General features: G+C 39.6%; 1 protein-coding gene across 1 annotated transcript in view; it reads left to right on the forward strand.

The window, feature by feature from the left end:
- The first annotated feature begins 3725 nt into the window (after positions 1 to 3725).
- The window catches only part of ptp4a3b (protein tyrosine phosphatase 4A3b), a 38983-nt gene continuing 26828 nt past the window's right edge, over positions 3726 to 15880 (forward strand). Inside the window, exon 1 of the mRNA XM_036583724.1 lies at positions 3726 to 3828. The gene's annotated coding sequence lies outside the window, so the exon portion shown is untranslated. The remainder of the gene's footprint in view (positions 3829 to 15880) is intronic.

Below are 15880 nucleotides of genomic sequence, written 5' to 3' on the forward strand. Positions count from 1 at the left end.
TTGCATGTGTCACTGATCGACAGGTATGCTGAGACCCAAGTGTAGCCTGTGCATCAGGCTGTCGACAATAAACTTGGGGAATCTGAATGTTTGCAGCTCTCTTGTAATAGAGTCCTATTATGACCCATATTAAAGTCCTATTATGACCTCACAGAGGTGGCTTTGCCTGATGAGTTTATTTATTGTGCTTTAATGACAGCACAAACGAGATTTCCTTCAATCTCCATGTCTAGAACTTTGCTAAGGAGCTTCACACGTACCATGGCTCTATTCCCAGGCTTTGCATCAGGACTAGCAGTACTGTGCCAGGAGTGCATCCACTTCAGTGACTGTTTATCAGTCAAAAAGAGAGGCACAACATGGGTAAATTGTTCCTGGCTTTTGGCATGCTCTCTGACAAATATCTGGGCTACAATCAAATAACATCCCACATGAAAAATCATTACAGAATGAAAATAGAGTGAAGATACAGAAAATACAGGGGCAGAGTTTATGAAAGGTAGGTCTGGGTGTGTAGTAGGAATTTTTTGAACAATTAAAAATTTTGATTCCGAGTGTTTTGCACTCAACTAGATTAGAAGGATAGAGAATTAAATATTACTCAATCTTATTAATTACTTACAATTAAATTTTAATGAAGGGCATGCATCATCCGGTTTTAATGTGGCAATCCCCTAGCTACAGATCACATGTAATCATAGCATCTGTATAGAATCACCAAAGTATATTATCTATTATCAATACATAAGGTATTTTGCTATTGTATACCACAACAGTGAAAGTAATAGGGCAATGTTTCCCAATCGTGAGCCTGGAGTCCCCCTGCTTTTTAGTTTTTACTGTATGTCTCTAACAATCCTTAACTTTGCAGCTTATTAACAAGCTCTACATCATTTGAAATCTGTGTTTTTGAAAGATATGAGATGGATTTGGTTATCTAGTATGGTAATTAGAAAGTAAAAAGAGGTTAATAACATATACAAGGCTATAGAAGAGTCTGGGTGAGCCATATGTTATCCTGTTCTGCCCTCTGGTCATGGCAACTGGCTGCCTGTCTCCAGCTTGAAATCTACTTTGAAAGGTACCTAGTGCAAGGTCAGGATGAACCTTTTGATATTTGATATCCACAGACGTCTAGCTCTTTGTTTTTCTTCACATTTTTTATCGGGAAAGTGCTTTGTCATTTACTTTGACAGGCCATTCAAAAAATAAAACAAACGGACAAACAACAAAAACTTTTTTCATGACCTGACTGGTAGACCTACATAGTCGGTCACTGACCGCAGGCCCATCTGCTTTGTGACATATGCTACTGTCTGCTGTCATCAAGTGATGACCTCCAGTTGTCCAGTGCAAACCCAGACAGCAGATTTAACCTGTAAAGCCTGATAGCAAAAATAGGACACTAGCCTCAAACCGCACACCCACTGCCTAACACTAAACGCCAACAACCTCAGCTTTTTACTACATTATCTGGTAATATTTGAGTATTTTACTTCAGATGTCATCAAAGCAACTGCTATTGATCCTGGTGAAAATATAGAACTACATGAGCCACTCCTGCGTTCAATGCCTTATTGACCTGTTTACATTTACACACTTCGCGCTCTAGATGGCGCAGTATAGCAACTTTTCGAGTCCTTTCTCTCACCTCTCTCCTCTTTTCTTCATTCTTCTCACTAAATCCAAATAAGATGAACGAACGTTTTAAAGGTCATTGAAAGGCTAACAAAGGAAAAAAAAAAACAGCACAATTTCGCTCAATAAAAACTGGTTTATATGGTTTGCAGTACAGTTTCCCGCGCTCTGTTGAACGTTCTGTCCCCGCCCACTGGCAGCGTTGTTTTCTACGACCTCATCTACCTAATATAATTATTATACACACACCCAAACGAGTTTCTTCTCAAATTAAGGGTATTTTGCACCCCATTTGTTACAATAACAGCCTCTACACATCTGGGAAGCTTTACACTAGATGTTGGAACATTGCTGAGAGGATTTGATTGCATTCACCCACAATGGCATTAGTGAGGTAAGGTACTGATAGTACTGGATCACAAACGCAACTCCAACTTATCTTCTCAAAGTTATTGGATGGTGGTCCATCACCACAGGCCAGGCCTGGGGGGCTTTATACCCCTCTAGCTGACACTTGCCGTTAGACATGGTGACATTAGGTTCCAGTGTGTCCCATTCTGTTAGCAATGCTTCTCTATGGAGATTATACCAGTTGTGTGTGTGCACAGAACACGTGTGTCAGCAACGGGTTCACCTTAAAGTAGCTGAATTCACTAATTAAAAGGAGTGTCTGGATACTTTTTGACATAAAGTGCATATGGTATTTTGATGCTGTTGGCACTATTTCTCTCACTAAACTGAGAAAATGTTGAACAGCTGAAGTCCTGGCCATTACCTATAGTACAGTTCACATTTAGCATCAGAGAAGAGACAATAAACAACTGAACCTTAGAAATATTTGTCATAAATTTGATTTTTTTTTCTAAAGGAAATGTGACATGATAGCTGTTCAACATACATACATTATACATAGAACACTTCATCAGTCAAGGTTTAAAACTTAGACCACTGTATAAAAAAATAGTAAGCAATATTTGCTATGGGCCTCATTCTCCAACTCTACCTAGGAAGATGTTTCTTCTTAAAACCCACTATTCTTAGATAAGAACAGAATCTACACACACTCAAAGGAACAAAGGTGTGAACAATTCTGTAATTTAAGAACACATTATGAATCTAACAAAGACTTTTTCTCACGACGACTCAAGAACACATTTAAGAAAAAGCTTAGGAAGATATTGGAGAATAAGGCCCTATATTTGCATTTTACAGCAAGTTTCTATTTGCTGTTGCATTAAACACACATTTAAACACAACATGACACGTTTAGGTCTTTCATGAGCTGAAAAGAAATGGCAGAGGGCCCTGACCAGTGCATTTAGGTTATTCCAGAATGTGTTTTCAAGTTACCAAACTATGTGAACTCTACAGTATTTATTTATTTATCTATTTATTTATTTGGTTAGTCAGTTGGTCAGTTAGTTATTGTCTTATTGCCATTTAGTTGCAGGTAGACCAGGGAAATAATTTTGTGAGCATTCAATGAAAAAGATTTTTAGAGAGAATTTTGTGTGTTTGAAGTGTGAAGTGTGTTTTCAAATTATTTAAATTCTTATTTTTGAGAAATTTCTCCTGAAACTTAAATGTTGGCATTAAAAACAAAAATATTCCGCGGGTTTGAACAAAGATCGAATCTGTGGTTTAAAGTCCCGTTTTATTTCGCCCCTCCCACAGCTCACGACCACCGATAATATTTATTATTATTATTATTATTATTATTATTATTATTATTATTATTTTGCCAAATGCGTTTGCAGATTTTAGCTTCCCTTTTATTTTTGTTTTAGCCTTTTTGTTCTTTTTTTCTCATAGAAATTTAACTTGAAAATCATTAAACATAGAGCGGTACCGATAAAATTGAAATGAAACGAAAATTAGTTTTTGGATTTTGATTTTTTCTAGTCTGCTTTTGCACAGTCCACATTTGATATATGACAAATAATCGACGCTAGTGCGTTAGAAATTCTATATGATGATTTAAATGAAAAAATACCATTAAAAGAAACAATAATGAATAGATTTTAATTTTAAAAGCGTTTGTGTTCACTCTGCTCTCTTAGCTCCGCCCCCTGGTGTTGAGTCCGGAGCTGATGGTGACGCCGCGTCCCCATGGATACAGCAGGAGGGAGAAAATCACACCCTGGACTTGAATCACATGGACTGAGCTCGGTAACGGGAGCGCTGAGATATGTGAGTATGAGAAAGAGGTGAAGTGGCTAACACACTGTACTGTAGGATCTTTTACTGTTCAGGGTGTCTTCAGGAACAGTGTGCTCTTTGTTCTTACGCGCTTTATGTGAACGCTGCTGGCGGCCGCTTAGTGCTGCACCGTGCTAGCTAGCTTACGCGCGAGTTGAGTTTGAGTTACCGTATGTGTGATGGAAACCTAAACTTGCAGGCAAACATGTAGCTACAGTGTTTTTTTCGCTATGTCACTGCTGGAAGTGGGTTTGAACCGTGGTGTAGGTGGTGCAGTTACATTTCAACTTTCGAGTGTAGTAGTAGAAGAACTGTAGGTGACAAAGTTAGCCGGCTAGCTGTAGGTTAACTGTTGATGAAAGCCTGTCCGTTAGGGCTGCTTATTAGCTAAGCGCCGCTAACAAACTTTAACTCGCTGCTTGATAGGTAACGCTAAGGTTTCTCAGAAACACCGCAGCTGTTCTTAAGCTCGCCTTAAGTTTTAGATAGAGCCCTTCTATCTTACTCTTGCACCGTGTTATTGAGTACAGGGCTAGGCGTGCTGAGTCTTTTCGCCACATGAGTGATTATAGGGCCTCCACTCATACTTCATATTATTATATGTTTATGGCTCTTTAAAACGACAGAGAAAATGGGTTGCTCAGGTTAACTCTACCATATATTACAGTGCCACAATTTGGCCAAACGGAAGGGCACTGACTGCATGCATAGTGCAGCTGCATATCAACCAGCTGGATACTTGATTACCACTGAGGGCGGTGGCAGTCTGAAATGAAGCAGCCAATGATCTGAATTCACTTTCGCAATTGTAGTGAGCGAGTGCTGATGTCAGTGGAGGATAATCAGCGGGTGTCTGTGGTTTGATGAGCGACCGTTGTAGGTTATAGTGCTTGGAGCAACAGGTTGTACAATACCAGCTGCTTAGTTCTGCGGTTAGTTGTGCGATCTGTGCTGAGCTTTGAAAGGTGGGGTGTATATAAGGCGGGGACGGTGGAGGAATGTTGTATGCGCACTGTTGGACAGGTTTATAATGAGGGGTTGTTTCTTCTGGCCTCTTTGTTCACTTTTGGACAACATGGGATGAGCTAGGGGTGGGTAAAATGATGATAAGATATCATGATGATAAATTTCGTGGCTATAAACGTTTCTGAGGAAATCATGAGAGTGCTGAACAACTGTACATTTAATTAAAAAGAGAGTTAGACGGGCTCCCATGTGGTGTAGCTGTGTGAGGTGTCGCTGTCATTGGGAAATTGGCACTATTCTAACTGACAATGCTGTGAGTCTAAGAAAACACAACTGGCCCTTTTTAACTGAATGTAGTAATGTGCAATATGTGAAACATTGAAAAAAATAGTATTGATAGTTTTTGATAGTATTTTTAGATGCATGTTGCATGGCTGATGCATTTAGTCCATTCCAAACTATCAAGCCTTTGAAAGGAATTGTGATACATATCATGCATTTTGAATATATCTGTAAGTGTCATGGCTTTAAAATTTTACCATATTGCCTGACCCTGTTTTGGGCCTAATTGGATGAGAGAGGCTGCACTTGTTTTCGGTTTCTTTGAGTGAATGGGTCTCCAGATCAGTTACTGGTTATTTTTCCCACTTTGTTTGGTTAGCGGTGTGTTTCTCCATGACTATAAGTATTATCTCCTCTGCAAGTTGCATTACCTTTAGGTAGTGGCATTACAGAGGAGACAGCCATAAGCATGTCTTGTGATCAGGATTATACTGGTTAGTTCATCGCCTAATAATGGCCCAATGTCTTCTGTGATACTTTGATTGCATATCTCTATGTTAAACTCTTCTTGTGCAAACATATACTATCTGTATTGTGTTTTACTGCTGTTGGATTGATTTCTGGTTGAGCCAGCATGAGGAGTATTTTAAATGTATGGGCAAAATATTTTCTGTGTGGAAGATGGTGGGTTAGGCTGCATTCCTCTTCATATAGTACAGTCATATTCTGCTGCTGTGAGTAAACAATGCATCTACACCTTGAACATCTTAACATTACAATTATGACTTTCATTTTTTGTCGAAGCAAAAATTGGCACAGCTGTGCAAACACTGGCATTCATTAATTATAAGATGATGGCAATAAAAAAAACATTTTAAGCAAAACAAAACTAGCAAATGAGTTTGTCTTCTTTTCATTACTCAGAGTATTTTTGCAGTGAGCACAATCCACTTTTGATATAAATGAAAATTTGACCTTAAAAGATATTTGTTCCATTTAATTAAAGCAGTGCATTTTGTCGTAGTTATACAAGTGGACAAAATAAGCTTCACCAGAATGAATTTATTACTTCAGAAAATTAGTACATTGTTTTCATTGTGTGAATGCAGGGTTCACATGAACTGAACATGTAAATCACATGATTTCCATGAAGTGAACACCGTTTCCATTTTTCACCACCAGTGACCAGTGAGAGCAGCAGGGTTAATATACACTATATGACTAAAAGTTTGTAGACACCCCTCCTAATTATTGGGTTTGGGCTTAGGGCTTAGGGCTAGGGTGTTTTAGATACACTCCTTGCTAATAGGTGTGTAAAATCAAGCACATAGCCATGTAATGTCCACAGACAAATGCTGACTGTAGAATGGGTCGTTCTGAAGAGCTCAGTGGCTCTAAATGTGGCACTGTCATAGAATGCCATCTTTGCCACAAGTCAGTTGTTAGATCTTCCCCTGTCAACTGCAAGTGTTATTGTTGTGAAGTGGAAGTGCCTAGGAGCAGCAACAGCTTAGCCACGAAGCCACAAACTCTCAGAGCAGGGACGTATGTAAAAAAGCCTGTTAAAAACTTGTTAATGCTGCTGTATATAAAGACATTTTAGACAATTGTATGCTTCCAACTTTATGTCAAAGGTTTGGGAACAGTCCTGTTTCAGCATGACTGTGCCCCTGCGCACAGAGCAAGGTCCATAAAGACAGGTTTGATGAGTTTGGTGTGCAGGGACTCCAGTGGCCTGTACAGAGGCCTCAATTAGTAGCCTTCCCAGAAGAGTGGAAGCTGTTATAGCCAGAAATGGTGGGTGACATATTAATACCCATGGTTTTGGAATGGGATATCAATCAAGCACATGTAGTTCTGATGGTCAGGGGTCTACATACTTTTGGCCATATAGTGTATCACAAATGTCATATGTAGTTAGTGTTTCCGACTCAATTTTAGCCTTTCACTCTCATACTGCTAGGTTACATCTTGTTTTGAAAGGGCATTTAGTTTTCCCCTTTACTGTTGGTTTTGTTGGTTCGCTGCTTGTTGATGTATCCAGGTCTCCTGCGAGCATTGTCCAGCGCAGTCTGGCGAATTACTGGTATTGCTGGCATCAGTGGTGTGTTTGGCTTGTAAATGATACTTCAGACTCCATGTACTCCGGTGATAAACAGATTCACTGCATGGAAGTAGTTGGAAATAACTTTGGTTTTATCAAGAGAGCCATTATAGAACTTGCCATTTAAAAGCTGTTTGTCAACAAGAGCGCTGCAGTCACAGAGGCTGAGCAGCAGTGTCCAAGAAACTGGGCTTCAGGATGGAACCACGGATGGTTTGAAAGGTCAAACTAGGAAAATATGTTAATGGTGTTAAAAATAGTGGCATTAAACCTTTTATTGTCTTAAGATGGTATTAATGCATACATTTTGACACCACTAATGCATTCACATATTTATTTAAGATTTTATTTTCTCAGTGTGAAAGCTGCTAGTATCAAGTCTTCTGTTGTCATTGCTGCAGCCTGGCTAAACATAAAGTTTCTGAGCAGTTTCTAAACAAAACATTTCTGAGCAGCCAGTACAATACAGTGTTGACAGTTGCTATTCTAGAGCTATCCATACTTTGGTCGAATACCTGTGTCTTTTCCCATCGCACAACAGAAATATAAAAGTAGGTGGGGTTCTCTGGAGGTTATGTCTCTCTCCCTGGTGTTAATAGTAAACATAAACAACGTCAAGTGAATGTTTTTTAGAAATCCAGTTGTCTAACTCAAGTGACAGTGTGCAGTGATTCTCTGACAGTTGCGTTTGACCCGTCTGCACTGTTTACCGGTCTGCACTATTTCTGCCTTCAACCTTACATCCCAGTTTGGTATGTTTGGTACCCTGTCAATAAGAGAACCCAAATTCAGCATGGATACTCAGGTACAGTATGGGTCATGTGGCAGTGGAAATGAAGATCTGGTGCAAAAGCTTCAGTCGATTTCAGAAATGTTTTTACTGAATTGTGTGATCTTAGGTCCTGAATTCAGTTGAAGGAATGCTAGAGAAATCTTACATGAGCCACAAGAAAAGCCTGTCTTGCAAGTCCAGGTAATGTCATTCTACAAAACATTAGCATGTTGATGATGATGATACAATCAGCTCTTGAATGTCCCTCCTATGGAACATCTGTCACCTTTTCTGTTCCATTCACCCAGCACAGGCAGTGCCCCAGCTGATTAGGCCTCAGCTGTGATTCAGGAAGGTGTGTGGTTCAGGCACGCTCTAATCAGGCAGAGCAGGAAGGGCTCGGACTGGGACGGGTTTCCTCCTACCTGCTGCTCACGCTCCACGCCACTGCAGGCCCCCGCCCCGGCCTCCATTCCACTGGCCTGTGGGGCATGTACAGTGGAATGTTGGAAGCGTTGCTCTTGGCACCGACTGGTGAAGTATAACCAATGACGTTAGCTGCCACCATGGGGCAAGGGGTGGCTTCCTCCACTGAACGCCAGTTAACTCCCCTTTTATTAGGAAAATGTGAGCATGGTGACTGGAGCTTTGGACGTAAACAGAGGTGGAATATGGATGGAGGACAAAAGGGGGGGGTGGTAGTGGAGCAGAGCAATGCTGGCACTAAATATTATTGGTGGACTTTTTTTCCATTACAAACAGGCTGTTTCTATGCTGTGGGCTACATGGATGGGATAGTAGACCACATTAAAAATACTGAAACAAAAAGATCTATGTGAGAAAATATGCTGGCTTTTTTGCCATTGTTTTTAGAAGCTGGTTTATTTTTTGGGCCATTTCTACCAGTCCATTTGTCATGAAATTTTCATACAGTGTAAAGGCCAGCTGGTGTTTTCAAATGTTTAAAAAATGGAGTTACCTGGTTTTGATATGGTAGTTTGTAATGTTACGACTAATACTTTCATGGACATTGTGATAGTTTTATGATTATTATTAAGGAGGCACAGATATATCTGAATCATATTGATATCGGCAGATAATAATTAATAGTAGTTTAATTTAATATATATTAGTTTAATTAAATATAGAAATAAAAGTCCTTCTACCTAATGCCAGTCCAGGTGGTTTTAGCGTAAATTTGTGGACCAGCAACTGATTGTTGTATTGTTGAAACCCTAATTGTAATACAATTAACATTTTTATCTCTTTGAAACCATCAGAGCAGTAATTAGAAGAGTCAGGCCATTTTAGTAAAGAAATTTGGCTTCAAAGATGTGTGACTTTACCATGTGATTTATTTGGCATACTCTGTTTTCAATACTGCTACCCCTTAAGAAAGCGCTGCAGGGTCTGCAGAGTTATTCTGAAGTGCATAAACCTTTTGCTGAGTACGACATAACATAAGCAGTTGTGGTGCCCTGAGCAAGGTCTTCCTTTAATTGGGCCTGCCACTCACAGGGTCCCACTGTTTGACTTTACACTGCCAGTAAGGTCCTGGTTGAATGCCTTGTTTAAAAAAGAATAAAGGGGTGGAGGGAATCAAAGAAAATGGCACTTTCAGATTTTGTACTGTGGTAAATTAAATGGTTAAGCCCTGCTGTGATTCCCCTGAAGAGCAGTTTTCCACGCTCCCCAAAACTGGCATTTAAGATCACTAATTGAATACAGATATCACAGCAAGCAAACTCTACAGTATGCACGCACACATGCTTGTGTGCGCCCACACGCACACAGAGGGGCAGGAAGCACATTGTTTTCAATGGAGCCCTTTTTTGTGGGGTGTGAATAGGTAGTTGGTTCATTTAGTGAGAGCTGTGCCTCAGTTCCTTAACCAGCTGCTCTACCCAGTGCACATGTAGTGAACGGCATCTGACATTTCACAGAGAAAAGCGTCCTTCATGGATCTTCTGCAGGGTAAGGTTATTTTCGTAATAAAACATAGAGAGAGTGCATTTATGATTTATCAATAAATTAATAATTGGTAGTAGCTGTCGCAGTAGTGATTTACAGTGATATTTTAATCATATCAGTATCAGCAGTTAATTGGTTAAAAAAGTGATTGGTGAATCACTAGTCTGGTGAAAGTCATAGATAAAGTACTGTGTAAACGTCAGAGAACGTCCATTGTTTATTTATTTTTAGTTAAACTGCCATTAAGTAGAAGTTATTCATTTTGCAGCATCAAGAGCAAAAAAAATTATCTAATGGAAAATTACAGAGAAGCGTCAACACTAAATATAATATCAAATTGATGAGTATTTAATGTGTCCACTTTTGCCTTTGTGACTGTCGTTTTTTTGATAGATCTGCCTTCAGTTCTTCAGTGAAATCTGCAGGGATATTTTTCCACACCTCCGAAGTTCAGTCTTTATATTCACTGATGTTGAGGTCTGGGAACTCTGGGGTGGACATTCCATTGTTCTGAAAATGCCAGCTGCTTCTTTGTTTGAATCGCAAGTTTTCTTGTTTTTTACATGCTTTTTATTATTTTCTTTTCTCAGTAGTGGCGTTTTTGACAGCTACACACATTCTTTCAGACCGTTTCATAGCGTTGAGTTCTCTGTCCATTTTGACTGGAAATTAGATAAGTGAAGGGTGGTCTATGATACAGTACTATATATTGCCCAAGTTATGTTTGCAGTTAGCCTGTTTAATTGGGTATAGCTACAAATGATGCATTATATTTGTTAATATGCCCACAGGATAAACATAGCCCTTTCTTGCTGCCATGACTGAGCAAGTGGGTATTCTAATAAATCACAGAACTTTGCTGTGGACGTGCTAAATAACGTGATAATGCCCTTAAATGCTCTGTGAATTGTCTGCTGAATAACTGATGTACCAGAGTGTGGAGTGCATTGCCACTGTGCGTTTTTAGATTTCAATCTCTGTAAGTTGCACTCAGCCTAATGATCAGAGTCACAATCACTGGAAGTAATCAAAATGATCCTTTTTGTCATAATCACACAACCACCCTTTCGCTGATGTTCACACACACATTTTCCATTGAGGTTTTTTCCAGCTGTTTTAATGGAGATAAGATTGTACTTATTCATATTGCTGCTGAACTGATGTGTGTGTGTGTGTGTGTGTGTGTGTGTGTGTGTGTGTGTGTGAGAGAGAGAGAGAGACAAAGATTAGAAGTGAAAGAGAGATGATAAAAGGCAAGGGAAACAATGAAGAAAGAAAGAGAGACTGGAATAAACAGGGATAAAATATATTTGTAGCTGGAAAGTGAAAAACATCAATAATGAGTCCTGGACAAACAGAATAAGTCATTTTGAAAGTGAAACAATTAATTGTGTAGCTTTTTGAGAGTATTAAAGGGCCCAAATCATACATTTTTGTTCCTTGAGGTCCACTTATGATATTTGTATGGTTTTATGTCTCGAAATCAGGTATAATTCATTATTTACACTACCATTTTCAAACCATCCTTTTTCCCCATAGAATTAAAGAGGCTGTTTTAGTTACTGTGCCTTTAAGACTGACATAAATCATCTATGTTCTGATTTGCTGCACTAAGTTGTACCTCAAAAAAAAGCAATGCAGAAATACTTAACATACGTTCATCTTTGTATATATTTGAAAGGGCTGCAGCTGTGCCGGGCATCAGAATAGTCTATGTGTAAATAAATGATCACTTTGACTTTAATAGCGCACCATAGCGAAAAATTATTAGGAATATTAGTTCGACTAACTGCAGTGAGGTCTCGGATATTGTTGATGGACGTTGTCAAAATGATGAGATGTGATGAGTGATTGAGAAAGAGAGCTAACCAGTGTTATGGCGATCCCAGCCACAAGCTCGCAGAGACACAATGAAGGGAAATGCTTCCTGTGGGGATTCCGCCAAGTTCCGCCACCAGCGGGTCATTCCTATTGTGGGAATTGCCTTCTCCCAGCATCATTTGCATTCATCTTAAAGTAGAGCTCCCGAGCTCTGTCTTAAAGATAAACACAGAGATTCACAGGGGCATTGGAAAGCCCCAGATCACCAGTTAAATTCGAGCTCTCATAGCTGAAGGGAGCGAGTGAAATATGTTATTCACATTTTATTCCTTGAAATTTTACCAAAAGGTGGGTCATCTTGCAACAGGATGAGTTTGTATGTGTGGGGTCATAATGCAAAGAGTCAACTGCAAGCCAGTCAATCCTTTTGCATGTCTGCAATTGTAACCAAACAGTTTGTTATGAATCAATTTGAAGTCCAAACAAATAGCTTTGATTGTGCACCAGATGCAGGGGCCAACATGGAATTGTTGGGGGACTCCTGACAAAGGCTGTTTATATTTGTCCAGCCAGTGTGTGCAGATGCACGTAGACCCATTGCATGAATAACTCTGAGATGCTCCTGACACTCAGTCTACTGGAGGGAGAATGTAGTCATAATTGTAGTTGCTGTGTTTCTCACGTACAGGAGAACAGTGAGCATCATAATGTTGCTAATGATGCTGTGAGAGAATAATTCAAATTTCTGTTTATTACAATGAAGCTTTGCTTTTGAAACATCACATTTAATGTAAAATATTGTTCTCTAGCTTTTTTAGTTCAGTAGTTCAGCAGATGATCAGTTTGCTTACTTTTTCGTAACTATTTGCAGGTAAGAATGCTCCACTAAAATTTTTCAGACATATAAATATGTAGTCTATCAAACTTAATTATTAAAATCCTAGTGTAATGCAGCCATAAGACATGTTTTAGCCTGGACTGCTTTTTGAATGAGGCACACTACAGGCAGGAAATCAAAACAGAGTTAATTTACATATATCAGTCTAAAAGTCGCAGCCACAAAAACAGCAGCTGTAGAGAAGACTTTTGAGATTTTGCAGTTTTTCTACAAAACTGGCAAAAACACTGTTTGGGAATAATGCAAAAACACACATTTTATTCCCTTTGTCGTGATGTCCACACTCATCAATGCTTTCAGGCATTTTGGGCACCATTACCTTTTGGGCACAAGATATGTATTTTTAACAATGTTTTGGAAATGAGAACTGTGAAAAACACTGACTAATTTCTGATGAGTCAAGGATTTTAATTTTGCCAAAAATGATGCAGACTAATATTTAAATCCCAAAGAAGTTTTGACAGTTGTGAATATTGTCTTAATGCGTTAAAGAGCATGTAATTGTCATCACTGTTGTACAGTGCAGTCCTCGAGGTTAGTGTAAAGGGTTATGGTGGTGTGCTTTTACACACCTTACATGCAAGGACTGGCGAACATGCTCCAGCCCAGGTTTGAGTGGCAGAAGGCAGATGGCCCTGACACTGGACTCCGGAGCTCCAAAGGAGACAGGTCAGCAGAAGTAGGACACTTCGTTAAAGGCACACCTAAAGGGTTTAGTAAGACCTCGAGTGCAAAGAATTTATTTTGGAATATTGAGTCAGATAAAATGACAGCTGTCATTTTAACCTTTAACAGCTTGGTTTCATAAAAATGTGAAATGCTTGAATATGCTGAAAATGGATTGGAGAATCTACACAGTTTTTGCTTGGCTTAATCTTCTTAGATCTCATATGCATAATACATTAAAAATTGATCTACTTAGAGAAGATCTGCTCATTTACATTACAAAAATAGATGATTGCACAGCGTATGTAAATTGAAACACGGCCAAGGCAGTGATGAGTTGGAGTGGCTTAGGACGCTTTCACAGTATAGTTTATACCATGTAGACTTTTGTTAAATACAGAAGCCCTCTCTTATGAATCATTGAGTAATATGACTTCTATAGCCTCTGTGTTCCTAGAGGAATCAAATTTGCATCTGTAGTGCCACCCCTCACCAATATTTCATCACAGGAAATGACGAAGTATCCCGTATTGGAAGTGGCTGAAATTTACAGACAATGTAAAATACAATCAAACCTGACAAAACATTCCTTTATAGAAGTGCTTTGCACCTTAGCATCTAACTTCTGTCTGTACTTTACAACTGCACAGAGCAGAGGTGGCTCTGCTGCATGTCCTGTTGTGGAAAGTGTTCACCTTAGTCTCACTTGGCCCTATTTGCGATCTGGAGAAGATTCTTTAAAAGAGTAGTGATATTGCTGCTGCATATGTTTAGGGCATAGTTCAGTATGTCTACTTCTTTTCCTTTGGTCCGATTCTCCTTGGTATTATGCAAAGCAAGCACACCTGTAGGGCTTCCTGCAACTGGATTCAGCAATGCATTGATGCAGCAATGCAAGTACGGTGATGCATTGTTAATTTCAAATTAGGTCTCCACCCATCTTTAGACCAATCTGGTAAAGGATATTTTCCAGGACTAGTGACAGCAGAAGTTGTTTAACATGGTGTCCCCCCATCTGTCTGCTACGGATCCACAATTTCTTGTCTAACAGGAAGCAGTATGTCAGGGTGGGTACCACATTTCAGACCCTCGCTGCTTCAGGACTGGTTTTCCACAGGGCCATGTGCTCTCTCCCTGCTGTACTATGTAACAGTGACTTCACTTCTAACAGTGACTTTGATGAACTTGTTAAGTTTGCAGATGACGCTACTCTGGTCAGTCTCATCTGAAACAACGATGAGAAGAAGATTAAGAGAAGAAGATGATGAAACAAATAAATTGTGGAAATTACCATTGATTTTAGAAACAAAGTCACCACAGTGCCTCCGCTGTAAATGCAAGTCTCCGCTGTCAGTGGAGCAGACTCTTACAAATTCCTGGGCACCACCATTCAGCAGGATCTCGGATGGGACAGACACAGCACGGCAGTTATGAAGAAGGCCCAGCAGCGCCTGTGTATCCTGTGACCGCTCAAAAAATGTGGGCTGCTCTATGCATTGCTGGTACAGTTCTACACTGCCATAGTAGTCCATCATCACATCCTCTGCCTCTGTCTGGTTTGGCTCTGTATGTTTACACAAGAAGCATAATGTACAGTGAACAGTGCAATGCACACAGAACATCATGGGCTATCGGCTCTCCACCCTCAAGATCCTTTACTCATCTAAGATGAGGAGGAGGGCGGGGAAAATCATGGCTGACCCCTCACATTGATGCCATCTTGGCATAGACCAGGAGTCAGACTCTAAAGATGAGGACCAACAGTCATCTCCACAGCTTCTTTTCTCAGGCTGTCATTCTCCTAAACAAGGACCCTTCTCACATCCCTCTGCTTTAAACAACCGTACATGCACTTTATTACTCACACTGTAATGTACATAACCCACTGTGTATACAATCCCATAAACCTTCTAAATGAGAGCATCTTCCACTTTCCTCTACTGTAGTCAGTGCACATATGCACTTGTTGCAGCATACATATTTCATAAAAATGTTTAGCTTTACACTTACATTTGCATTTCAATTCTTTTAGCTGTACATACTGTATATATGTACTTTAGTACATGATTGTATCTGTATTTATTTCCCCTTGCACAGCCTTTAAATTACTTGCAGATCATTTTGTACTGTTTTATGTTTATATATAGTATATCTTTTCTCTATTTATTTTATTGGATTTAATTTTATGTTGACACCTGCACCAGAAATTCTTTTTACATTTGGTACTTGGTGAAAAAAGATTCTAATTTTGATTCTTTAGCTCATCAAATCTCTGTTCTGACTTCCATATTAAATCACTACTGCTTCCTCAAAGGCTCGAAATGGGCCATGCAAATCAGGCCTCTTTCCTTGCCTATCTGCCTCATATTGCTTTACAAGGCAAAATTAGCAGACCTTGCGGCTTCCCCTCTGCTCTGCCTAGTTAACCACTGTGCCCCAGTCTGTGACATTAGCCTTTGGAGTGGGCTCAGCTGGAAAAACACATGGCTCGTATGGCCCTATTTTTGGAAACATGTATTTCCTCAACGGGGCTCCCCAGTCTTTTAAAAAAATGCATTAGAGC

Source organism: Colossoma macropomum, unplaced genomic scaffold, assembly GCF_904425465.1.
Source record: "Colossoma macropomum unplaced genomic scaffold, Colossoma_macropomum, whole genome shotgun sequence".
NCBI lineage: Eukaryota > Metazoa > Chordata > Actinopteri > Characiformes > Serrasalmidae > Colossoma > Colossoma macropomum.